This window comes from Rattus norvegicus, chromosome 15 (genome assembly GCF_021556685.1).
Source record: "Rattus norvegicus strain SHRSP/BbbUtx chromosome 15, alternate assembly SHRSP_T2T, whole genome shotgun sequence".
In the NCBI taxonomy this organism is placed as follows: domain Eukaryota; kingdom Metazoa; phylum Chordata; class Mammalia; order Rodentia; family Muridae; genus Rattus; species Rattus norvegicus.
The window spans coordinates 104,622,636-104,649,313 of NC_141548.1; the positions used below are offsets into that span (position 1 = coordinate 104,622,636).

Genomic DNA, 26,678 nt, shown 5'->3' on the forward strand with positions numbered 1-26,678 from the left:
AGGATACCATGACCAAGGCAACTTACAGGGTTATGGTCCATGAGCATCATGGCAGGGAGCATGGCAGCAGTCATAGTGCTGTGACAGGGGTTAACATCTTGAGACACAACCACAAGTTCGACAGATACTGGGAATAGGACAAGTCTTTTGAAACTTTAAGGCCGACCCCCAGTGGCACCTTCAATAAGGCCACACCTCCTCGTCCTTTTAAACAGTTCCACCAACTGGGCACCAAGTATTCTAACATATGAGCTTCTAGGGACATTCTCATTAAGGTTGCCATAGGGCCTATAACCCCCCGAGTCATGGGCTTTTGACAGGTAACACAGTATGAGACACAGATTCCTTCCTGTAGAAGGTGGTTGGTCACCCCACAGCCCTCGCCCTGCTGCTGCACCGTTGCAAATTTTGCCTGGCAGGCAGTAGTATAGTATCCAGGGATTCCTGCTGGCTAGCATCCATTGATGACTTCCTCCCACAGTGGCATGCTAGCGCCTTTGGGAGCCCATGGGATTAGGTTCTCAGGTCAGTTTCAGCTGATTTCTCTGTCTTCAGCCAAGGTGTGCCGTGCTTTCAGCACCGGTATCTTACATCTAGTAGGAGTGGGCCACCAAGAGAAGTGGCAGTAGCCTCTGCTGGAGGGCCTCTGGGGTAGCCCTAACCAACAGCTTACCAGGAAGTAGCCTATGCCTGGCAGTGAGACTTCCACTGAACAACTCTTATCTTCTGAGGGAAGCATTGCCCACTGTCCAGGGTTCCTGTGTTCAGACTCTTTTTAGAAATTATATTTTAAATTACTTTACAGAGAGTGCTTGCTTTACATACATCCTTAGTTTTGTTTTATGTCTCCCAACTTTCTCATCTCTCCTATTTTACCTTTCCTACCCCAAATTTTAGTCAATTTAAATGGACAGTTCAACACTGTTATGTGTCCAGTCTACAGAATCATTTTTTTTTTCTTTTTTTTGGAGCTGGGGATTGAACCCAGGGCCTTGCGCTTGCTAGGCAAGCGCTCTACCACTGAGCTAAATCCCCAACCCCTCAGAATCATTTTTGTTTTCCCAAACTGAAGTCCGCTGGGTGATTATTTCTCACTAACCTCAGTCCCCTGCGGTCTGCTCTCTGTCTTCTTGAGCTGAACTGCTCAGTCTCAGAAGTAGAATTGTGGAGTATTAGTCTTTTTAAAATTTCCACACATTCCACAGTGAGCATTTGTGGGTCAGAGGACAGCCCCAGCTCCCTGGTTCACTGCTGTGTATGCCAGGCCTGCTGGTCCCTGAGTGTCTGGAGCTTCTGCCTCCCCCTCCCACCTCACTGTGGGATGCTGGGATTACACATGAGTGCTGCAGCATCCGCTCTGTGTGTCCTAACCTGCTGGACTCAGGTCCCACATGTGCAGTAAACACTGTGCCTGTTGGGTTGTCCCTCAGGCCCAGGATTGGACTTTATAACTGTTCCATTTCACTGAGCATAGTTCATGGAATACGTAAGAACACACCGTCTATGTACAATTCCATTGTGAACACACAACGCTGTGCTGACCCATTCTGTCATCAGACTCCTGGGTGGTCCTTGCTTGGCTTTTGTGGATGGTGCTGCTATGAACATAGGTGCACAGACACCCCCTTGGCACCTGCTTTCACTTCTTCTTGGTATCAACTCAGAAGTGAAGGGTAATCCTTTTTTTTTTTTTTTTTCCATGAAAAAAAAAAATCACTGTTTCTGTGGTGGTTACACTGTGTGCATCCCTGCCCATAGCACATGGGGATTCTAGATTCTGAGGCCTTGCCCACACTTGTTTTGTTCTATTTCCTTTTCCTTCCCCTTGCCCTTGCCCTTCCCTTCCCCTTCCCTCTTCATGTGTATGGGTGTCTTTGCCTGCATGTATGTCTTTATACCGCATGTGTGCTTGGCGCCTGTGGAGGTCAGAGGAGGGCAGTGGATGCTCTGGAATTGGAACTGCAGATGGTTGGGAGTCTCCCATGTGCATGCCAGCAATGAGCCGGGACCTCTGGGAAAGCGGTTTTTAATCACAGAGGAGTCTGTCCAGCCCCTTTCCTCCTGATTAACAGTCATCTCAGTGCATGGGGAAGTGTTGGTTCAGGGTGATACGTGAAGACGAGCAGCCTTTCACGGGCTTGTTGTGGATGCATGTGAGCTATGCAGGGGGCCTTTTACTGTGGTGTTCTGGATACCCTGGTAGCAGCCCTTGTCAGCTGAGTGCTTTCTCACTCCACAGGGTGCTCCGTACTCTGTTGATTGTAGAGGGCTGTGTCTGATGAAACTGTTTGCTGTAGTATTAGGCCTGTCCATTTGTCTTGTTCCTGTGATAAAGATGAATTTAAAGGTTTTAATTTTGTATATAAAAGGTAAAGGGTAGGAGAGGGTGAGTTCCCTCAGGGCCTTTCCTGCTGATGTCATCTGAACCAGCATATAGCAGACATGAGACCTTTCCTTCTTCCAGGAAGGAAGGAACTTCTTCCCTTTGGACACCCCTTCCCAGTGCTGCTGTCTCATGCTCTGGAGTCATGTGCTTTTGTTATCTTAGTAATACAAGAATAATGTGATGTAGTAGTGTCTATGACATTCATTTCCACATTCTGTTCTAGTTACTTTTATCAGTGATTAATACAGGATCATGTGTAGAGGGCAGAGGCCGACATTAGCTGTCCTCCTCCTACATTTATGTTTGAGCCAGTGTCTCACTGCATCTACCTCAGCCACACTAGCTGCCAAGCCAGGCCCCAGGGGTCCTCCTGTTTCTGCCTCCCTGCTCTGGGATTGTAGACACACACACACACACACACACACACACACACACACACACACACACACACACTGCCATGGCTACCTGGTTTGTTCTGCCCTGCTGGGAACCAGAACTCAGATGTTCATGATCATGTGGCCCCACTTGAACCAGCTGGCCTATCTCTTCAGCCCCACCACTAGTTTTAGGAAAGGCGGGGAAGTATAGTGAGAATTGGCAGCTGGTATTTTCTTGGAGATAAGGTTGCAGGTTGCAGCATGTTGGGGGGGGTACAACAGTGTAACTGGCTCCTCAGAGGAGCAGTGGTAGCAGTAACATCAGTGGGTATGCAAAGTGGAGTTCTGGGTTCTGTCACGAATACCTGGAAAGCAGAAAGGCATGAGAACAGTATCCAGTGGCTTTCCTCTCCGGCCTGGGGAGCCAGTGTGGATGCTTGACTGGTTGTTGGCGGTTCCTGAAGTGGCATCAAGGTGTAGTTGCCAGTTACCACTGCTGTGTGGCTGTTGATCAGGATTACAGGGCAGTAGGCTTTGCTCAGGACATAAAGAGGAGGATGAGGATGTGCTCCTGGCCAGGCGAAATAGTGAACAGGTGATCATCTGGAGAGAGGAGGAGCTGGGACCAGAGAACTGTTCTTGGCTCTTGAAGGTGCCCTGTGAAAGAAGAATTAAGAATAGAGGACGGGGAGGGCTAGCCTAGGTGGGCTGCTTTGATGCTATGATAGGGAGGCGGCATGGTGGCACATGCCTTTCACCCAGGACACTGCTTTAGTCTGGGCACACCAGTTAACCACAGCACTTAGTACCCATGGAGTGCCCTGGGCAGCACTGAGTCTGGCTTAGAATAGAAGCATAGGGCAGACATAACGTCAGAATCTCCAGCATTAGTGTGAACCTGAGTGAATCCCTTTGCCCCTGAGCAGCTCTGGCTCTGTACTTGCTTTAGACATCTAGATTCCTGAATAGGCCTAAAGAGTGAGAGGCTCACTAGAGCCCAGTGAGACAGCACTCACTGTTCTCAGGAAGTCCACTACAAGGACAGCAGAACATGCTCCTGGACGGAACTCACTGCAGTGTAGGGGCCTCCAGTAGTTTCTAAACCACCTGCAGAAAGCCAGAGATTCTATCTCTGTGTCATGTGAGGGATTGATTCCTTTCCTGTGAGCAAAGACAGTTTTAAAATTCAGAGTACACACTTACAGAAAACCTTGATAAATATGAACAGACTGAGAGAATCCTGACATTAAGAGGGGAGTTTCAGGGCCAGGTCTAGTAGCACATGCCTTTAATCCTAGCACTTGGGAGTCAGAGGCAGAGGGCAGGTCTCTGTGAATTTGAGGCCACCCTGGTCTAGTGAGCTGATTCTAGGACAGCAAAGGCTGTACAGAAACCCTGTCTCAAAAAACAAACCAACGGAAAAGAAAAAAACAAAAAAGAGAAAAGATGAGTTGATAAAGACATGCGTTTACAGTGCTCATGAGGACAGATGTCAGAAGTATAGTATATCTGAAGAGCCCAGGTGTTCTCACCTAGGTTCATTAGATGGTGTAAGTTTGCATATTAGTGAGAAATAAACTAAAGTGGTAGTTTTTAAGCTCTACCTGTAGTCACACTTGGAGCCACTAGATGGTGGTATTGGAACTTGGTAAAACCTGTAATTCTACCTAAAATTGTTATTAAATGAGGCTTGAGTATTATTAAATATTAAAAAGAGCTGAAATGTCAAGTGATAACATATTCTTTTAGTAAAATTAATGAGAGAGTAGTATGGGAGCATTCAGAACCAGCTTTGACAGTTGGCTGTCCTGTTTCTGAATCACATAGGCCCAAGTGAGAATTAAATTACTATTAGGTACTTGTGTTTATTTTTTCCTAAACTACACAGTAAAGCATATTTCAAACTATAGGAAAGCTGTGTTTGTGTGCATCTCCATCTCATTCCCCTGTGACAGTGTCTCTCACTGAGCCTGGGTGTGAGCTGGTAGCCATCAGGACCCAGAAGCCCTGCTGTCTCTGTCTCCCAGCGCTGGGCTACAGGTGTGTACAGCCACCCCCAGCTTTGTACATGACTGCTGCTGCTGGAGATTTGAATTCTGGTCCTGTTGTTTGTACATCAAGCACTGTTACCCACTAATCCAATTCCTGAGCCTCAAACTTCACATTGCGACTGTGTATAGCAAGTTGTCATGCAGCTCACCTCTCATAGGTAACTTAAGGAAAAAGTCTTACCATTATTTGAAAGTTAAGGGAAGGTGAAAGTAGATTCTTTTTTTTTGTAACAAGAGGATTTAGTAATACTGTTGAATTACTGTTTTGTGTGAGCCACAAACTGTGTTTTTATCAGAACTGTTGAGTAAATGTTGATAAGTGGTCATGCTCTCTAGTGGGTACGAATGTCACCATCTATGGCACACACGTTAGCAGTTGTCTTCTCATATCATGTCTGTGGTTAATATTGAGTACAAATAAAGTGGAAGCCTAGTACCTACCTTTGGCATTCATTCCTTTGACCAACAGCGTCATGTCAACAAGAAGTACATATTCTCAAAGCTCAGAAGGAAGTAAGTAGGGAACTAAATGACAGGGCACTTGATGGCTGGCGGAGAGACATGCACGTGAGTTCTAAGGAAGGATAAAAATAAGGAACAGGAAGTTGATTCATGAAACTGATTTTTATTCCACTGGGTGCTTTAACTGAGAAAACAACTTAGAAAATTTGCTAATGTTTTATGGTGAACTGTTCTTTGAACAGTGCATTCTGATATGTTTTTAGAACAGTTTCAGGGTGAGGAGGGATCCTGTCTCCATGGTCTGTACATTGCAGTTATTCAAGCACATGTGTGCACATGTGTAACAGAACTGTCCCTCGTGTATGCTAAGGTTGACTGCTCTCCTCTTCCTCTCTGCGATCTCTGTGTCTTGGGCACTGGGATCCTGCTCTGACCAGAACAGACAGTCGTCCATATTAATCTTCTATGTAACCTGGTGTAAAGGCAGTAAACAAAACACACCATCTGCAGTCTCCATGCACTTGCTGTCCACACTTAAGTGAGCCTAGAGGAGGAGGGATATGAATGTCGAGTTGTGCATTTTCTGGGTGTTGGTTTCAGAAGGTGGGTAACATTCCAGCAAAGACTTGAAGGAATCAGAAGCAAGCCATGTGAGATCTCAGGGATTATCTTCTAGGTATGAGGAACCTGCCTGTGCAAAGGCCCCTGGGTAACTGGAGCTAGACAGAGTGATGGGGAATGAGAGGTGAGATAGGAGATGACAGAGAGCTGAGGCAGCATTCTCAGTTCATTTTCTGTGGCTGTAGTAAATACTCAGACAAAACAACCTTAACGGAGAGGGTTTATTTGGCTCAGAGTTCCAGACTACAGCCATTGCTTGCCATGGGGAAGTCAGGGCTGGGACTTGAAGCAGCTAATCACATCAGTCACATCACACCACAGTGGGGAGCTGACAGAAGTAACATGCCTGCTTACTGCTCAGCTTGCTATCCCTCCTCGTTCACGCTTAGGGCCCGGTTCCTATGGAACAATGCCACCAACAGTGGACTGGGTCATCCCTTGTCGACTAACAAAATCAAGACAGTCCCTCATAGATTTATCCACAGGTCAGCTTGATCCAAAAAGTTCCCCAATAGGACTTTCTTCACTGGTGGTTCTAGACTGTGTCATGTTGGCAAAACTAACCACTGCAGACAGTTTACAGATTTCACAAGCCCTTGTGCTAATGTTAGACACACTGTGGCCTTTTCTCACAGAGGGGCGAAGAGCTATTGCTTGTTTCTTTGGGACGTGGGAGTGTTTTGGTTTATACTGTTTTTATCTTTTGACTCATATCCCTTTTAAAATGTATTTAATTATTGTGTATACATTTACAGTTATCAAATTAAAATTTAATTCTAGTTCTCAAGTTATTAAATTTCCCCAGGGTAATCTTTTGTTTCTTGGTTTGAAATTTTACTATGAACTCATTCAGTGAATTTTGTCTCTTCTTGGTATCCATATATGTTTTATTTTCGTGTGGGAGTCTGTCTGCCTTTCTTTTCTTTTTTCTTTCCCTTCCTTCCTTCCTTCCTTCCTTCCTCCCTCCCTCCCTCCCTCCCTCCCTTCCCCTGCATTGACAGACTGTAAATGGAATATCTTTAGCCTTCTCTGTAAAAGACACAGATCCTCTGATGGTCTGGCTCAGTCCCTTTCAAGCCCCTTTCAGCCTTCATCTCCAAGGGCTTGTATGTGAGCCCCTGGAGTAGCATGTTTTAGTTTATGTCTGTTTCTAACATCAGAGTTTATAGCTGGAATTTTAAAGCCCTGTCACCCCGTCTCAGCTGTAGCCTTTTGAGGAGTAATCACATAGCACCACCAAGTTTTCCTGGATCCTTACTCACTCTAGTATGGTGATGGGACTGTGACATTCTTGGTGTTTTCACCTCAGAACAGAAGTACAGGCACATACAGTATGTGTGTCCCTTGGCTCCATCTGCTATAACAAAGTACTAGGGGCTGGGTGGCCTGCACCGTGGCAGTGATGTATTTCCTCACAGTCAGGATGCTGTGAGTCCTGAGATGAGGGTGGTATGGCTATTAGGTTCTGGTGAGGCAGGCGGGCTGGCAGATTCTGGGAGAGAGTGTACTCTGGTCTCACTTCCCCTCTCACAGTTATTCTCTACCGTGGGGCACACTTTCATCACCTCTTCTAAGCCTGTCTCCAAATACTGCTAGTCTGGGGCTGTTAGGGCTGAAACATAGGAGCTACTGTGCTTGGGATACAGTTCACTCCACAGTGCCAGGGGTGTGTGTGCGCGCACGCAAGCGCATGTGTCTGTTTGTCTCTGCGTCTGTCTGTCTCTGCGTGTGTTTGCAGTTATTTCTTTGTCTTTGTGATCAAATCACCAGACAAAAACAACTTAAAGCAGGATCGGTTTGGCTCACAGTTTCTGAGGGATCAGTCTTTGTGGGGAGAGTATGACAGAGCCAGACAGTTCATGTCATAGTGGTCCACGAGGCTGACAAAGGGGAGTGCTGGTGGTCTCTGGCTTTCTCCTGTCTCCTGTGTAGTTCTAAACCCAGTCAAGTCAGCAGCCATCACACATGGTGTGCCTGCCTCCTTCCTTACTCTCTGGTCAGTCCTCTTGTCCATTTGCTTGTTGGTGCTGTGATTCTTGTAAAGCTATTTTAAGTTAGATGTATTGATATCTACTAGAATGTCAGTCTCGTTTGATTATTAAGAGACAGCTCTGAAGAGAGAAAAGGTTAAAGAGAGGCTTGGTCTGATCTCAGGTGGGACATGCTTGTTCACAGCAAGGGAGCACTTGTCACCCACGCGTACCGAAGGCCAAATGCCTGTGTAAGAAGATGGGATGCAACTCCTTACAGGGGCAGAAAGAGCTTCCACAGGGAAGCTGGGAAGTGTAGTCCTTCAGCAGGAAAATATCAACTCTTGTATTCATTTGTTTCCTGTGAATATTATATTCTATATAAATTTTAGACTATCTAAAAATCTTAACATGGTCAGCTGGAATTTGGGAACCAGAGGAGAGTGGGTACCCTTTTCTCTCTGTTCGATTATTTTAAAGCACCATTGTATTTAATTTTTCCTTGTAATATTCTTTTGTATTCCTAGATAGCATGCAGTGTCTATTAGGGTGAAGAGACTATGATGTTCTGTTTCTCCGGTGTACTTACTGCTGGACTGGAGAGACGTCCCTGTTTTGTGGTCACCCCTGCACTTAGCCATCACTGACCTCTGTGTTCTCTTCATTTTGTTGCTTTCACAGGCATCGTCACAGTGCATGCTGAGCTTTTAGAGAAAGTGTTCTCCAGTGTCTGTAACGTTTTGTGTTAAAATCATCAGTGTATGGGTTTCCATATTCTACATCCTCTGGGTTGTATTTTTAAAAGATTCAATTTTACTTTATGCATATGGGTATTTTGCCTGTATGTATGTCTGTGTACCACACATGTGCCTGCTGTCTGTGGAGGCCAGAAGGGGGCATCATGTCCTCTGGAACTAGAGTTGTAGGCAGTTGTGAGCCACTGTGTAGATTATGAGAACTGAACCCAGGTTCTCTGTAAGAGTAGCCAGTGGTCTTAACCACTGGGCCATCTCTTCAGTCCGTAAATCACATTTATGTAAAAATAAAATATAGATATCTCCTTCCTCCCCCCCACCTCTCTCTCTCTAAGGCTGAATTTGTTGTACCTATGTTCTCATATCTCCCTAATCCAATGCTGTATTGAGCTGCTCCCCCCACCCCCAGAGAGAGTTTCCTTCTGTAGCCCTAGCTGGCTGTCCTGGACCCGCTTTCTAGACTAGGCTGGTGTTAAACTCGCAGAAATCCTCCTGCCTCTGTCTCCCATGTGCTGGGCTGTCCTTCAGTTCTCAGGTCTCTGCACTGTGTAGCTGCGTGGCTTTACCAGGTTTGAGGCCCTTTGTACTCTTGTACAGATATGCGTCTAGCAGACACTTCCCCAGGTTACCTCCTTGCTGATTTCCATCATAGTGACCTGTGAAGAACATAGTTAAAAGTTCTAATGAATAAAATCCATGAGTTTATAAATAGCCTCTGTTGGGCCTGTTTGGGAAATCTCTGACTTACGTACATTTCTTCTAGAAATTTTATTTTAGGGTTTTCCATTTAGGTTTATGCTCTATTTTAAATTTTTATATATGGTTCAAAGTATATATCGAAGGCTATTTATGTTTATTTGTGGATGTTCAATTTTTTTTCTTATTAGAAAGAATAACTTTTTTTTTTTTGATTCTTAGAAACAGGGTTTTCCTGTGTAGCTCTGGCTATCCTGGAATTCACTGTGTAGACCAGGCTGTCCTTGAACTCACAGTCATCTACCTACCGCCTCTGGTGTGTGTGCCACCATTTTCACCTGCTGAGCCCCGTTCAGTTTTCTCAGCAGCACCGTATGTTCATGCTGAACAGACCACACTGAGATACACGCCGTGAGCTCGGAGCGTGTGCTTTTAGTGCAGTCTTCCTCGGCACCTTCCGCATGAAGAGGTGAAGCCCCACCTGCCCCTTGGGAGCCCTGCTTTTGCTGCCCCCCCAGTTGCCACTTCTTCACCACAATCCCGACTTTTAATACCCCAGTTTAGTTTGTCAGTTTTAGCCACACTTAGTGTAAACACAAGCTGTGTCTGGTTTATTTCTGTATTTCTATATTCAGTTGTTTCCCTGGTTCCCCCTTGTAGCTGTAGGCAGCTTTGTCATTAGTAGTGTAGTGTTGTGGTACGTCACGGCACCATGCTTCTCCACAGCAGTGTTGATGCAATGGCTTTGCTGGTACTTTGGGTGTCGCCGCAGTATTTCATGGTCCTCCTTTCCCTCTTCTGCTGTGGACAAGCTGCTGTTTGCTGATGCCTGGATTGTTAGATGCTGAACTGAAGGGTACCATGCTTGGCTGTTGAAGATTGTAGCCTATCTCCTGTTGGTCAGGAATTTCAAAGCAATGTATTGATCCTGTTCCTGTCAGCAGGGACCAGTGTTACCTGAAGACTCATTTTCCAGAGTGACTCATTCTTGTGGCTGTGGGTAGGAAGCCTTGGTTCCTCTTCTTGGAGTTTGAGTATCCTTTTGACAGGGTAGCTCACCTTCAAAAGTGTTAGAGTCTTTTTGTTTTACTCATTGTGGAGTTGAGGGACACACTGTACTATAATTGCAGTTCACATTTCTTTAGTGACTGAGCGACTGAGCTCCTCAGCTGTTGGCTTGTTCTTTATTTGAGTAAATATTTTGGTGATCTCAGTGTTAACTGTAACTAGCTCTCTTTTAACTTCCTGGCTGTTCCTTTTTCTTGGTGTCTTGTGTTTGTTTCACAGCCATGGTGATTTACCTTCCTGTGACACTGAGGAATAACTGCCCAGATTCCTCCAAGATGTCATTTCTTTCTAGAGTTTGTTTCTTCTGAATTCTCTTTCTACTTGTGATTTTCTGGTTTTGATATTAGGGAAGTTTTACATAACTCCCTGAGCCTTTGGCTGTTCATATTTGAGATCTAGTTAAAAGTGGAGTGATGGGGCTGGAGAAATGGGTCAGTTGAGAAAGTGCTTGCTTTGTAAGCTTAGATCCACAGCACCCACATACAGACCTGGATGTGGTAGCATGTACCCGTGATCATAGACTGAGGAGGCAGATGCAGGAGGGATCCCAGCTCTTCCCGCCTCTTCCTGGAGACAGATTGGGTAAAAGTTCCCATCCTCTACTGTCTTGGCCCTTCTGGTTCCCTCTGAGGCTGTCTAGGGCTCTGCCCTAAGGACCCTGGTCAGCATGATTCAGAAGCTGCTGAAAGGGGCAGACTCTGTGGGTGAAGCCACTTCTTACACGAAGGAAATCCCAGGGGTTTAGGAGCTCTCTGCCAGGAACGTGGCACAAAGACTAAATAGAATTTGCTTATCCCACCTCAGTCTGTAAGTAGGCAGAGTGGTGAGAGCCATCAGTTTCTGGCTGCCTCTTATGGTTGCAGAAGATGCTGGTCCTGCAGGGTGTCTGAGTAGTTTGCGTATTAATCCAGGAGCTGCATATCAATCCCGTAGTTTGCATATTAATCCTGGTCTGCTGCTGTTCTCACAGGCTCGAGTCTGAATTGATACTGGTTACTATAGTTGGTAGAGTCTAAGCCTTAATGTCCAGAATAACCTCTCATTCTCAGCCAGTTAAACAAGTATCGGGGAAGCTGCAAAAGGAGATTAATTCAGGTGCTGCTTTAAGAAAAGGAACAACGAGGAACAAGTCAGCCTGGTACTACAGTGAGCTTTAGGCTTAGTCAGAGGCAGGAGGCCGGCTGCAGTGGGCAAGGAGTTCAGCACACCGCTGTCACCCCAGCACCGCTGTCGCCCCAGCACCGCTGTCTGGGCTTCTGTAACTGTCTTCCTGGTAGGCAAGTCCTTCCTCTGGCTGGCACAGCTGCCTTGTACTCCTGCATGAGTGAGGTTTCTGGGGATTTGCAGTTCTTTGGGGCACATTGTCTCAATGCTCTGATAGCTAGAGGAAGGACTGCAGCTTTCCACTTGAACTGTTTTCATGGCCGAAAGAACAGTTACTGAGTTCCTGTTAGGAAAATTTTATTATTTCAGGCTCTTTGTCAATGTGGTGTGTGCTTTTCGAGAAACCCTCCATGTCATTCTAGAGAGTTGTAAGAAATGGAACAGATAAGGCCATGAGTGCAAGGCTCCTTACCTGGCAGCATTGTTTTCCTCTGTGTTTTAAGAGCACTGGCAATTGTGAAATCAGTGTTCTTTCCATTGACCCTATTACTTCTAAAGTACTCAGATTTTTTAGAAAAGGTCATTTTGCTAGTGGTGAGAGGACAGAGGTTCAGTTCCACCCTCCTGCCTTCATTAGCCTCAGGGCCTCTACTCAGGACAAACCAGGATTCATGGCTTGGAGGCTGAAAAGAATCCCAGGACCAGCTGATGTCCTGAGGCATAGCTGAAAATTTTATTAAAGATATTTTAAATAGAGACTTCCACGAGGCTTAAGAAAGAGGCCCTCAGAAGAGAGTTTGTCCCAGGGAAAGTAGAGGAAGTATGCTGAAGAGAAGAACAGACTGGAACAGGAGTTTCTTAGTGGGAAGGAGCACACTTAAGTAGCCCTTCAGGGGTGAGCTTTACTGGGACAGAGGGCCAGGTCATGACTGGACCTTCAGGTGGGAAAGCATTAGAAAGAAACTACCTTGGAAACAGCCTCACAGGCCCTCAAGGGAAAGAGTCTTCCCTTTGCGAAGGGATGCGGGTCACAGGAAGGGTAAAGGGTAAAGGGTAAAGCTGCTGTGAGGGGTGGGTCTGGAGAAGAGTGTCTTGTTTATATCCCCATTGAGAGAATATACCTCCCCCACCCCCCAAAAAAGGGGAAGGTGTGACGTTTCAAATTGTTTTACTCGGTGTGATTTAGACTACCCAAGTCTGCGGGTCTCAGCTTCTCTAGGGAGAGGTATAATTGTCTTAGCATAACTGTGTCTACCATTTTGGTGGTTCTCAGGTTGTATCTTAAAGGGGTGCCAAAAACCTTTCCTCCTCCTCTTTCAGTGAGAGATAGACAAGGTGGCTGCCGAGTGCTGTGGGTGGGATTGCGCTGCAGTTCAGCCAGTGCCCTTCTCTGATTCCTAGAAAGTCAGGAAGGAGGAAAGCCTGAGAACTGCTGCTGGGATCCTGCCCCAGGCTGGCACTCCACAAGCCTGTGTCCTGGGTCTCTTGTGCTGCACACAGCTTCCTTCGCCAGCACTCCTGCTCAGCCACCCTGACATAAACATCACTTCAGGACTCATCATGCCCTGTGTGCTTCTGTCAGCTTTACACCAGCTGTAGTCACCTGGGAAGACTGCTTCCATCAGGTCGGCCTGCCACTCTCTTGATATGACTTGAGAGGGGAGAGCCCAGTCCACCTCAGCACGGTCACATTGGGCAGTGGTTTTGGGTTGAATAAAAACAAGTTGAACAAGTCTTGGAGAGCAAGCCAGTAAGCAGTGTACCTCCATGCTGTCTGCATCCGTTCCCACCCTGACTTCCCTCATGTCTGTGACATGACAGCATAAGCCAAATAAATCCTTTTCTTCTTAGCTGCCTCTGGTGCCTCATGGTGTTTAGCACAGCAACCGAGGAGCAAACAATTCTGCCTTATTTCTCTACAAATTGTGTTCTGGTCGTCTCCCCTTCTCTACACTCAGTGAGGGCAGTGGCAGGAGCAGGAGGGAGCAGCTCAGCACCACACGGGACGCTGATGCTAACTTCTGAAAGCACCCAGTTTCAGCGAGATCTGCCGCACCACCAGGATCACAGCTGGGCCCTCACTGTTGTCTTGAGCAGATTACAGGTTTCTCGAAGTCCTCACCTCTGGCTGATGCACAGTTGTCCTCCTTCTGTGCACAGTTTTAAAGCCAGTGCTTGAGGGCAGAGAACACAGAAGGTCAAGAAACAAACCCACCGCACCAGAATTGTTTCGTAAACTAGCCTGGTCAGTCAGACATATTTAAAGGAATCAGTCATCAATACGTTGTCTGTTCCTTTCCTAGGTTTGTGCCTGTTTACTTGTGATGACACAGTTGGTATCAAGCAGTGGTGTTAACTGCCTTGAACGTGTCAGGGATTGGGCTGTCTCGACCAGCCACAGCGAGCTCTGCTTACCTCATCTGTGGTCAGTTTGACTATCAGCCGTTGGAATACTTTTAAGGGAAGTGGGTATTGTGGGCACAGTTAACAAAAAGCAACAGTTGACTTTCTAAACTATTGATCTGGTGTGAACTTGACCTAGATTATCATAGCCTGAAAGGTGATCATTGACAAGAGAAATTTCTCAAGATAGAGCAAACAGGACCTCCACATTTGAAATGGTCATCTTAGTGGACTTAAAAATGTTGGTTAGACCAGCTAGACTTTAGTGGGCACCATACTGTTGACTCCCCTTTAATTTCTATTAAGAAGAACCCTGTTTAGCTGATAAGCCTGGGTGTTTTACTGGCAAAAAAACATTCTTGAACAAAATAAATATGTATAGGGATCGGTAGCTCGGTTGTTAGAGTTGGAATTTTACCCCAGAACAATGGACTTTCAAATCACATGGCCTTCTAGTCACAATAAAATCCGAGAATAGGCTGGCCTTAACGGTTCATTCTGTCTGCCGCATGTAGAGCATGGCCTGAGTATTTTTTACAACAGATATTCAGATTTTTTTGTTCCTGGTCAGTTGTTGAAGATAAATGCTCTAGCATAGCTAAGGCCTCGGAACACACACACACACACACACACACACACACACACACACACACACACGTGCGCTCACTCATGCACACTTGCACACTTTGGGTAGCTTCCTCTGTTGCCCACCCTAATTTTTCAGACAGGCAGGCTCGTTCTCTGAATCTGGGTTGCACTAGTACAGTAGACTGACTGGCAAACATCATCTAGCATCATCCAGCATCATCCTGTCTCCACTCTCTACACCCAGTTATGGTGTTTCAGACTGCCATGCCTGCTTTTACATGATTGCTGGCAGTCCGAATTTAGGCTTTTACCCAGCAACATGGCAACTCTGGATGGAATACAGACAGGCCCTTAGTACCCACCTTTAACCCCAAACAATGAAGGTAAAGTTAGTTTGTAGAACGAAGCAACTATGTTTAAGTGTGATGTCTAGTTGAGTGGCAGACAAGTCAGAGAAAGATGTGACAGATAGGATATTGTCCAACTCTCATGAAAATAGAGGGGAAAGAGAGGTGACTTGAGAGAGAGTGAGGGGGTTAGGGGGAAGGAGAGAGACAGAGACAGAGTGAGAGAGTGCAAACACATGAGCTAGCAAGCAGTTTAACTGGGAGGGTTTTACAGAGACAGGTTAAAGAGAGAACAGACTAGATACAGGTGACGACAGAACAAGCAGGAGAATGAAGAGCCAGGAGATCAACACAGATGGCCAGAGTTAGTTTGAAGCCAGACAGAGCAGTTCAGTGAGAAGCTGAGAGAAGCCAGATTGAGTCAGTCAGCTCGGAGAGGAGTTTGAGCCAGAGCAGCTGAGGTGAGCCAGCCAGCCAGAGTTCAGAGTGAACTAAGAAAGGTTAGGCCTATTCAGCAGCACGTCTCAGAGGCTGAAACATTCTAGGCTTAGATAAGATTGTGTGGAGGCTAGAAGCTTCCAGGACTAGGCCAAGGTTAGCAGATGGAGGCAGTGAGTCTCGGAGACAGCAATTGCATCAGGCAATGCAGTTGTTGACAATAAAAGTTACTTTTACAGTCGCCTATATTTGCCTGTTTCCAGTCTCCTTGTTCCCTCCCAGCAATGCCTGTTAGTTTGGTTAGACCATTCAGAGACTTTAGTAAATAAAGATTTGAGTGTGATTGCACAAAACAAAACTGACTAAAGAAAAAACCCTTTTCTCTGTTTTATTTAGAATGAAAGGTATGAGAGGTAAGTAGCCACCATTCAGCAGTGACGGGGGACGCTTCCAGGTCATATCCTGAGGTGCTGCTTCTCCCACCTTTACCAACTCCACTGGGTCACCGTCTCATGTGGGTTGGTTTCCCCCCTTTATTTTCAGTATTGCTAATGATTTCATAGAAATCATTATTTCATGATGTAATGCGGAAGGAGTTGTTTGATGCCTGCCTCCTTACTAGAATATATGCTTTGTGAAAACGAGAGACCATGTCCATCTCTCTTTCCTGTGATAGCTCAGTGCCTTGTTCTGCTCAGGCTCCTGTAACAAAATACTGACATACAGATGTATTTCTTACCATCAAGAGGCTGGAAAGGTCAGGATCAGGGAACCAGCATATTTGGAGTTTGGCGAAGGCCTGTTTGCTGTCTGTCTCTTTGACCTCCCATGGCAGGAGAGATGAAGTATTTATCTAGTGTCTTTTGTAAGGACACCCATCTATCAAGACTGAACTCTAGGCCTAACCTGCCAAAAACCCAACCTCCTACTGTCACCACATTGGATTTTAAAGGGCTGGAGCGATGGCTCGGCAGTTAAGAGCATGTGTGTTGTCCTTCCGATGGACATCTACTCCGTTCTAACATCCACAGGGTGGTTCACAACTAGTTCCAGGGGGATCTGATGCTCTCCGTTGATCTCAACATGCACCAGCTGCATATATGGTACACAGACACACATATTGGCAAATCACTCATACACATGAAATGAATTCATTTAAAAATTTCATTGTGAAATTTAGGGGATACAAACATTGAGGGAATAGTTCTTCCTCAGCATAGTGGGCCTCCATGGTGGGCACTGGAGGTGGGTGGTGGGGTGTGTGGGTGGGGTGTGGGTCTGCTAGACTAAGTGCACAGAAGTGTATTCTGCTTCCTTCTGTTAGGTTGTTTTAGTGGCCACCTAATTGCCCCCGATGCCATGTCTTCAGAGCCACATGTCCTCCGTCTCTCCCAGGCTCACCTCTAGCTGAGGTCTTGCCTTTGCCCTGTAGAAGGTCCCTAGCCTGTTCTGACTTGGAGTAAGGCACCTTAGGGAGCCACAGCGAGTGTCTCAGGCCTTGTTTTCAGCACTCCCTCCCCTCCTTCAGCCTCTCTGCCCAATTGCATCCTCCTCTCTCTCTTCATCTGCCTTTGCCAGGCAGACTTGAGCTCTGTGTCACTTGCCCTTACTGGGTGCTCTCCCGGGATTGTAATGTTTTTTTTTTTACCAATTTGACCACTCTCAGGGGAATCTTGCTGTCTCTTCGGTCCTTCAGCATGCAGCAGTGAGAATGTCCGTAATACCCAAAGCATGCAGCTGCTGCGGAAATCTTCACCTGCCACACCAGCCGCTTCCTGGGTTCTTTTGCAGGAATCATTTCCTAAGAGATACTAGGTATAAAAAGAGTACAAGAATTGAGCTTTACCTTTCTGGAGTGTAGCTCAGGAGGAGACTGCACACAAGTTCCTGGGCTCACGTGAAAAAAAGAACTGGCATCAGTGATACCTTTAAAAAGGTGGAAACATTTTTGTTTGTTTTGGGTTTGTTTTTAAATCATTTGCCCAACCCTACCTAGCACAGAATCCGTTTATTTGCATTTTCACAGAATATCTTTCTCATGCAAAAGGTTCTCAAATTTTTGCATTGATTCAGAGTTTGAGTGTGTGGCACCAGGTACCTAACACTTGGCCTTGAGCCAGATGTCCTGGCCTTTGGGACATAACCAGCTGTCCTCAGAGTGACCCTGGGAGGTGGGGCTTCATTGAGGAAACAGGCTCCGAAGCACCTTTCAGCAGGTTTTCTGTGAGCTGGAGGAAGGCAGCTCAGTGGTGGGAGATAGGGCAGGAAGGGACCAAGAGCCAGTGAGTCCTGCTTGTGCATTTGGCAGTGGAGAATGTTATGAGAGGAAATGACAGTGGTGGGAGATGCTAATGGTGCCTCCAGCGTCACAGTGCTGTGCACTCACTCGCTCTCCCTTGGGGACTTTGTTCATGTGGTAAGACACTTAAACTTTATGGCCAGAACATCTTGCCAGGGTATGTAATATATTCTGCTTAAAAGGCTCTGTGAGCTATCATCTGAAGGTTGTGGGAAACATGATTTTCTACTCCAGCGTGAAGGGCAGTGACATTGTTAAACTAGAGTTGCCTCAGCGTTGGTACTTTTGACACCGCGGCTTCATTCTTTGCTCAGTTTAGAGAATAAGTTCTCACTGTGCAGTCTAGGCCAGCCTGGAACTCTATCCCAAGCTGACTGTGAACTCACAATTCCTCCTACCTCAGCCTACGTGGTAATATTACAGTCATGTGCTATCACACCTGGCCTGGACCTCACTGTCCCTTCCTGTCCAGTACCCAGCCCCGCTTCCCCTCACTGCTTCCAGGTATTAGCAACTGATGCCCAAGGGGGCTGCTCAGCGGTAGGTCATGGCCTGTGAAGCTTGTGGCCCCTTCCCCCCATCAGACAGGATTTTCTAGAAGTCGACTGAGTAGGCTTTGGTGGAAGCTGTGAGTAAAAACTTGTTCAGAGAAGTTTAACATCTGTTTTCACTTCTGCTTTGTAAGGCTTTGGCCCTCAAGTCCTTTGCTTCAGCTGTCTTCCTCTTGGACTTAAAATATTTGAGTATGTCACAATTTCCAGTCCGATAGGAAATAACTTGTGCTCAAACAGAAATAAAAGTGTGAATAACTTTACGATTGGATGATGGGAAATCTCGTGCGAGTCAAGTCAGACTCAGGTGACAGCAAAGTAGATCACCTCACAGCAGGGGAAGTGGAAGTGTAGTTGTAGTCAAGATTCGCTTCCTGTTCTTGTTTATCGTTGGAAAGTTGCACCTTATGAAAGATTTTAGATTCAGATCGCTGTATTGTTCTAAGAAAAAAATTTCAAAATCCTAACCAGGTCTTGGTAACCATAGCAAAATACACAACACTCAAAAATAGTCTCGCACTATTTTAGGGTAGAATTGCATGTGTGTGTGTTGCACGCTGAGCTCTGAAATCGCTATATTCTTCTGTTATCTGAGGTGAGGAGGCCAGGCCTGTGGCAGTTCTGGGGGGCCAGGCACGGGGCGGGTGTGCATCTGTGGGGGAGCAGAACATCCTAGATAGCACAAAGCTAGAGTCAACTCAAGACTCTTCGTAGTTCATATTTAATACCACTTGTGACATAAGCTGAGGTTCCGAGGTGACCTATCATGACTTCTGTGGCTGATACTTAAGTTACATTGTTAAGATGTATTAAGTAGACATTTAAATATTTGTTATTGAAAAGAAATAACGAGACCAAGGATCAGCTTGTCAATTGATACTAACAACAACATGGAGAAAAATATGTGGAGTAACATTATAAAATGAATATTAAGGAAAAAATGGTAGAATTTTCTTTTTCTTAAGATTTTAAACTTGTATTTTAATTTGGTGGCACAGTACTGTTATGGGGACCAATCCCAGGGCTTTGCGCATATGAGTAAACTTTACCTGTGTCCCCACATGTGTATGTATTCAGGCATGTGCGTGGAGGCTGGTGGGGAGCCTCAGTCTTGTTCATGAGTCACGTATGGTTCACCTTTCTCATGTGGCTCTTGAGTTCAGCATGAGCTGGAGAGCCAGTACAGAGGATCTGCCTTTTGTTGATACAGCTCAGCAGACCCGGCAGGATGAAACAAGCAGTTCTCTTGGTGGTTCATGGTGTTTCTCATGTGTAGTTTCAGAAGACCATTTCTGGAAGCACACCTGGATCTCCCCTTGGAGTTCTTCCAGTAACTTTATAAGAGCCCAGTTCTGGGCACTGAATCTTTTTCTATACAAAGTACTTTGAGCGGTATCCATTCCCTGTAACTGAATCATGGTTGACAGAGTAGTCATTCAAAGAATATCACTGTTATATTTTATTTCATACATGTATGTGTGTGCAAAGCAGTATGTCCAGATTGAGAGAGAGACAGAGACAGAGAGAGAGAGAGACAGAGAGAGAGACAGAGACAGACAGACAGAGTCAGAGAGAGACAGACAGAGAGACAGAGAGAGACAGAGACAGACAGAGAGAGAGACAGAGAGAGACAGAGACAGACAGACAGAGACAGAGAGAGACAGACAGACAGAGAGACAGAGAGAGACAGAGACAGACAGAGAGAGAGACAGAGAGAGAGACAGACAGAGACAGAGACAGAGAGAGACAGACAGAGACAGAGACAGAGACTGAATGAGATTGTTCATATTCTCATGAGGATTTCTGATATACCCTGTTCTTTGCTACTGACTTTGTCCCCATCACCTACCTCTTCCTGGACTTGGTGAAGATTTGTTATGATCTTAGAGTGAATGTGGTCACTGTGTATTCTTACATGATTTGGTTTGCTGCAGCTCAGTGATTGGATCTCGTTCTTTCTCCCTTCTCCGTTTGCTTCCCTTTCTCCTTCTCTCCCCTTTTTCAACTATCCCCAAGTTTCAGCTTCCATTCTTGTTGTCACAGTAACTGTGGGAAAGTGTCAGAGACTATACTTACTTAGTGTAGTTCAGAATTTCATTACAGAAAGTGTTAATCATATGGAGAGAATAGTACCTGACTAGCTCTTTGTTCACCATACAACTTCAAATAAGTTGATAATGAGAATTTGCCCTGTTTTCCCTCTATTTGTTTCCTCAATCCTGCATGCCAAGGTCTGCAGTGACTCTTAACCAGGAGTCTGCCTCAGATTTAGCAGTCTGTGGTTCTCCAAACAGTGAGTGCTTAAGGACAGAGATACTCATGTGTGTTCTTTAGAGGCGTCTGGGACAGACCGAGGACTGCTTGCTTCAGTGTGCTATGCTTTAGAGGCGTCTGGGACAGACCGAGGACTGCTTCAGTGTGCTGTGCTTTAGAGGCGTCTGGGACAGACTGAGCACTGCTTCAGTGTGCTGTGCTTTAGAGGCGTCTGGGACAGACTGAGGACTGCTTCAGTGTGCTGTGCTTTAGAGGCGTCTGGGACAGACTGAGGACTGCTTCAGTGTGCTGTGCTTTAGAGGCGTCTGGGACAGACTGAGGACTGCTTCAGTGTGCTGTGCTTTAGAGGCGTCTGGGACAGACCGAGGACTGCTTCAGTTTCTTGTCACATGTTAGGTGTGTAGGTTCAACTGAGTTTTCACAGCTGTGCTTTAGACAAGACAATTTCCAGTCCACTCCTATCGTCTTTCTCAGACTTTACCTACTGAGGGAGGGAAGAGAGGCAGCATATGCCATATGCCCCTTCATGGTGACAGCTTTCATCTGCCTTTCCTCTGTGCCCTCCAGGACTGAGGCATGGTGTGGAGCTGTTCTCAGGGTCACATGAGAATGTTACTCTTTTAGATGATTCTGCCTTTTGTAGTCTCTACTGAGATTCACTCTGATAGACTGCTCTCTCTCCCCTCCCTCCCCCTGCCCCCCCCTCAAAACTTGTATGGGAAAAGTCATTCTTACAAGTACAGAACCCAGAAATAAATCTTCTCACACTCTGAGAAAACGGAAAGATAAAAGCCAACCAAAACTTACGAGTTTTTGTTTTGAATTGACTATAGTAGTTCCCATGTGGGACAAAAAGTAATGTGATTCCCAGCCTGGGGGCAGCTTTTAGGTTATTTGTGTAAGCAAGACTTTGAGATTGCGTTATTAACAAGAAAAGGCCAGGACACCTAAAAAAGCAGTAATAATGACAAGCAGTGAAGATAGGGGCTTTGGTGTTCTGAGGGAAACAAACAGTTGGAATTGAACTCAATGGTGTCTTGTGTTTCCTGACATGTTGTCCTCTAGTTCCTGACAACTGCTGTCTGCAGAGGTTCTCTTGAGTTTGAATTTGTGTGACCAGAAATAAATGTGAAGCAGTTATGTCCCCTGCCACACGTGGAAGGGAGTATAAGAGCTGTTCTTACGCTGGCCGCAGGGAATGAAAGCAAACCCAGCCTTGTCACTCCGCCTTCCGATCTGTATGTTTGGCATGATTAATAGTTCATGCAGAGCATGTTTTAATTACCTGTCCTTGCATAAGGTGTTATGACAGGCAGTAGTCTAAGCTTCACATCTGTCAGCTTTTATAATGCAAAGCCTGTAGCCACAGTGTGGTGACCTGCAGTCAGCGTGTTATCTGTGTTCAGTGGGCTGTTCCCAGAACCTCCCAGAATGGAGCAGTAAGGGTCAGGGTCTTAGCCCCAGTAACATTTAACATTTTAGCTGGTGGTTATTAGAATGAACTAATAATTGCTCATACACTAGAAATGATGGCTGGACAGACTTACATATTAGGTAAGCATCTCTTCGTCACTGACCAGGGAACTGACATGCAGAACTGAGTCAGTACTGGACAGAGTTGGATAGGTTTGCAAGTAGCTGGCTAGAACTGAAGCTTTAGGTCTACACTCTAGCGTGATATTTTCCTTGTTTTAAAACGCTGTGCCTCAAGTTCAAGTATGTGACATAGACTGGAAAAGTTAAAACACAGTGAAGAAAGGAAGTTGGGTGATTTGGAGCAATCAGACAAGAATCAGGAAGGGCTATGATTTGGATGTAAGAATTAAACTGTGTAGAGGAAGCAGAATGACACAGCCAGTGAGAACCACAGATGTTTTCTCTGCAGGTTGGCTCAGAAGGTGCATCCTGAGCAGTGCAGGGGAATTAGGTCGGAAGGACTTTGAGAGTGGGAGAGGAACTCAGACTCTGATGTTTTTGACCATAGGGAACTTGTTGTCAGTCTTGGAGAGTGGAATTATGGCCCAGTGGGAATGAACTAAGGGAAGAGCATGTTTGTGCACCAGAGCTGAACAGTGACCACACTTCAGCGTCCTCATCCTGTAGTATTTTTTCCTTCTGTCCAAGCAGGTTAAACACTGAATTAATCAGACTAGGCTAGCTTGTGTTGCAGTAACAAATGCACCTAGAATCCCAGGGCTTAAGTTTAAACACAGGTAGATAAGGCCTAAGTGGGAGTCTTGTCCTTACTCGGGGCTGTCTCTGTGGCAAGGTAGAAATGGTTGGAAGAACAAGTCTCACTTGTGTCTCATATGTAAGCCAGAATTGACAGGTCACCTTACCGGAGCTCATGGGCCAGCAGGAGTCACACACACCACAGAGCACACATGCAAAGGCACTGGAAATGTCTCTTACAAGGCTGTCTGAGGGACATGTGACTCTTTGTTTATGGAGAAAGTGTAGTGTGGGTGTGAGGACCCAGTGCTCAAGCTGACTCTCGACGACTGAGGCTCTGGGCAAGTTCCCCACTTCCTTGGGCAGGTTAGTTTTGTAATGAGGAGGCCAGGGGTGTTTAGTAAGTTAAAACTTAGGCTGAGGGTGTACATCAGTGGTAGATCATTTACCTGGTGTGCTTGAGTCCCAGCAGCTGCACCCCTACCCCAGCCTCCTTGGAACCTGAAGGAGCCTGACAAGTTGTTAGCGCAGTCTGCCATGCAGCAGTTGGTAGGTTAGATGGCTATCGGTGCAGACATCTGGCTTTCTGCATGGCGCCTAAAGAAACCAGAGTTCCTGGCTCTAGCTGAGGGCCCAGGTGGAAGAGGCAGCGGTGATGTAATTGTGCAACAGTCAGCGTGGACAGGGGGTGATGTGGCGCTCTGAGGGGCTAGCAGAGGAGAGAACGCAACTCTGACGACCAGAGGAAGGGGATTGGGTACAGGTGATGAGGATAGCAAAGATGGGGTTTGTAGAGAAACTGTTCTTGGAAATGGAGTGAGGTTCAGATAAGGTGATGGAGGAAGGTCCTTAGCACAGAAAGCCACAGGAAGTGGAAGCCTGGGGCCTAGTGAGAGACAGGAACTGCAGTGGTTCCTGGTGAGCATGTTCAGCAGGCAGTGGAGGAAGGTTGAACTTGTGTCCTGGCTCCATCCTCCATGTGGCCCTGGTGTCTGGCCTCAGCAGTGAGCAGTGTGGCACGAAGTGACTGAGTGGGTTGATTGGATGCTTGTGGAAGTGGTGCCTGGTGAATGAGGACGCACAGCCATTCTAGTTGTGGGCTTTGCTTCAGTCAGCTGTAGCACCCTCATGTAGCCCGTGCCCAGAAGACAGCCATCCCTCACTTCTTGTTCTCAGTCTTCATCTGAACACCCAACCAGCAGATTTTTTTTTAAGCTTTGTGGAAAATAGCAAATTACAGCACGCTGAGAAGTTACCAAAATAGATAGTTTTAAAGGCTAATTAAAGGTGGGTGTGTCCCTTTTCAAAGTTGCATGCAGCCTTTCCTGGCTGTTGGGACCACCACTTTTGCCTCCTAAAATACTAGACTATTTCCAAGCAGACTGGTCATACTTCTGTCTCTAGCTTTGTTGTTGGTTAACGAGCTCTGGTTCTGCACACAGCTGAAGGATCTCCTAGCACATGTATATGTATATCATTGGTCATTCGAGTAAGTTCTTGTCACTGAGAAATAAGAACTCAGAGATTTCAGTGGGCACCACAGTATTAATGATTATGAAAAGCATGTGCTGTTCAATTAAGTGATTGAACCCTTTCTTTGTGCTTCCACTGTGCCAGGTTTTGTGTGCACAAAACCTAGGTCTTCATGCAGCACACACCCTGCAAACTACCTCAGTAACCTGCCTGGAGTTGAGCGGTTTGCCCTATAAAAGAGTTTTGTAGTTTGCTGACCTAACACAGTAGTAAAGCCTCTCATGCCTTTATGTCTACATGATCAGTGGCTTCGTGGCTAGTCAGTGGAATTAAGGCTATCCACACAATCTTGCCTCTGGTTGGCCAGTTTCCTTTTCTGGACTTAGTGTGAACAAGCCTATCTGCTCATCATATTCACAGAATTGTGTAAATCAAGAATGTTTAAGTAAATGCAGTTTACTGTAGAAAGTTCTGAGCTCTTCAAACTATAGCCAGTGTTGCTTTTATCTGGTATTTACTGTCCTGACCGTCTCTTAAATTGTGTGTGTTTTACAGACAGTTGTAAGCAGTCGTGTATGTGTTGGGGATTGAACCTGGGTCCTCTAGAAGAGCAACCAATGCCCTTAACCACTAAGTCATCTCTCTAGTCCCACATTTAACAGATTGTAAACTGAGTAGCTTTGAGAATTTTTAAATTAACTGAATGATCCTTTTAGAAATAAAAATGAGATTATAAAAGAGGAATTGGATTAGGTGAATAGCTACCCATTTTCCTAGATGAGTTTTTTATAGTTTTCTGTTCTGTCAGTGTTAAAGGAGGAAGAGGAGAAGGAGTGGGAGGAGGGGAAGGAGGAGGAGGTGGGGAGGAGGAGGAAAAGGAGAAGGGGAAGGAGAAGGGGGAGGAAAGCTCTCTGAAGCAGAGGTGAGTAGGGCATGCATGGCCAGCTCTGGTGCGAGCTTCTGCCTGGCAATGGAGATAAGCACTGAGTGTCGTGAGTGGAAAGCTGAGGGCCGGTTGGACTGGACCTGTAGAATTGAAACATTTAGTAGTTGAAGATAGGCTCACTGGTCATGACTTTGCCAGTTTGCCAGATGACAAGCTAGAGTCACATACCTCTGGTAAGATGGGAGGAGAAGACGGGAAAGCTTAACACACAGGTATGTCCTACTCCTGTAGACTCTAGTAGCACACACTCTCTGGTTCGCAGGATCGCAGACTTGGCCTGATGAGCATGGTCATCAGTGGTGAGGCAGCAAGTTGGTGTATGTGATGATCTGTGCTCCGGTGTGGTCGTGGAGCTATGGGACTAGGGCTGGGAAGGAAGGGACCTGTTTCTGATTTCCTCTAGTGGTCTCTTGTAGAGATCCGGCTTAGGCGACTGTGTGCCACCCTGACAGGGTGTAGTATTTTGTTCCTTCTGCCCTCACTTGGGAAGTTCATAGATGGGGTAAGGAAAAGGTATCAAGATCCAAACTTGCACCTCCTCCATCAGACCAACCACATGTTGTTAGTGGCTTTAATTCTGCGGAATTAACATAATTCAGCTCTTAGTGCACTCATTAAAGTCACAGTAGTGAGTATTAAGATTACTGCAGGCTGGTGTAATGCACACACCTGTGACCTCAGCACTCAGGAGACTAACACAGGTGTAATGCACACACCTGTGACCTCAGCACTCAGGAGGCTAACACAGGTGTAATGCACACACCTGTGACCTCAGCACTCAGGAGACTAACACAGGTATAATGCACACACCTGTGACTTCAGCACTCAGGAGGCCAACACAGGTGTAATGCACACACCTGTGACCTCAGCACTCAGGAGGCTAACACAGGTGTAATGCACACACCTGTGACCTCAGCACTCAGGAGACTAACACAGGTATAATGCACACACCTGTGACCTCAGCACTCAGGAGGCTAAACACAGGTGTAATGCACACACCTGTGACCTCAGCATTCAGGAGGCCAACACAGGACATCATATTTTTCTGTTTGAAGTAGGGCTTGCTGTAATATGTATGTAACCCTAGTGCAGGCTGGCCTCCGACTCTCAGCAGTTTTCCTGCCTTAGCCTTCCAAGTTTTGGGCTTACAAGTATGTGCCTGAGGAAGACCTTTAGTTAAATATTTGCCTGGGATACAAAGTGAGTTACAGTCAAGGTCAGCCATGGACTGTACAATGAGACTTTATCTCAAAAGACAAATCAGCTTAATTTTACTAAAATGAAATATTTCCTGGGCATACAGCTCAGTAAAAATTGAAATTATAGCTTATGGTATAGTGTTTTATTTTTTCCCCTGTCATCTAAATTGGTATCCTTGCCAAGTGAGATACTGTACTGTTTGAGCGGGCAAACAGTGCTTGGAAACTTAGGAAGGCCATGCCGCACATAGTGAAGTACTTGTGTGAGCAGGTACGTGACCTTACAGAGACTCCCAGCAGGACATGGTACACACCTGCAGTTCCATCATTAGGGCCAGGAGGTTTTTACAGCAGTCTAAGGCTAGCCTGTCTACATAGAGAGTTCCAGGCCAGCTAGACTGACATGGCTAGATTCTGTCTCAAAAGGGGAAAAGGGGACTCTTTAGAGATGGCCCAGTGGTTAAGAGTACTAGCTGTTCTTCCGGAGGATCCATGTTT

General features: G+C 46.1%; 1 protein-coding gene across 10 annotated transcripts in view; it reads left to right on the top strand.

Annotated features, from left to right (window-relative positions):
• Ubac2 (UBA domain containing 2) overlaps nt 1–26,678 on the top strand; it is a 146,458-nt gene that overhangs the window by 50,200 nt on the left and 69,580 nt on the right. For 3 of the 10 annotated variants that reach the window (XM_087586294.1, XM_087586283.1, XM_087586284.1), the window contains exon 1: nt 18,666–18,711. The gene's annotated coding sequence lies outside the window, so the exon portion shown is untranslated. 10 annotated transcript variants of the gene reach the window in all.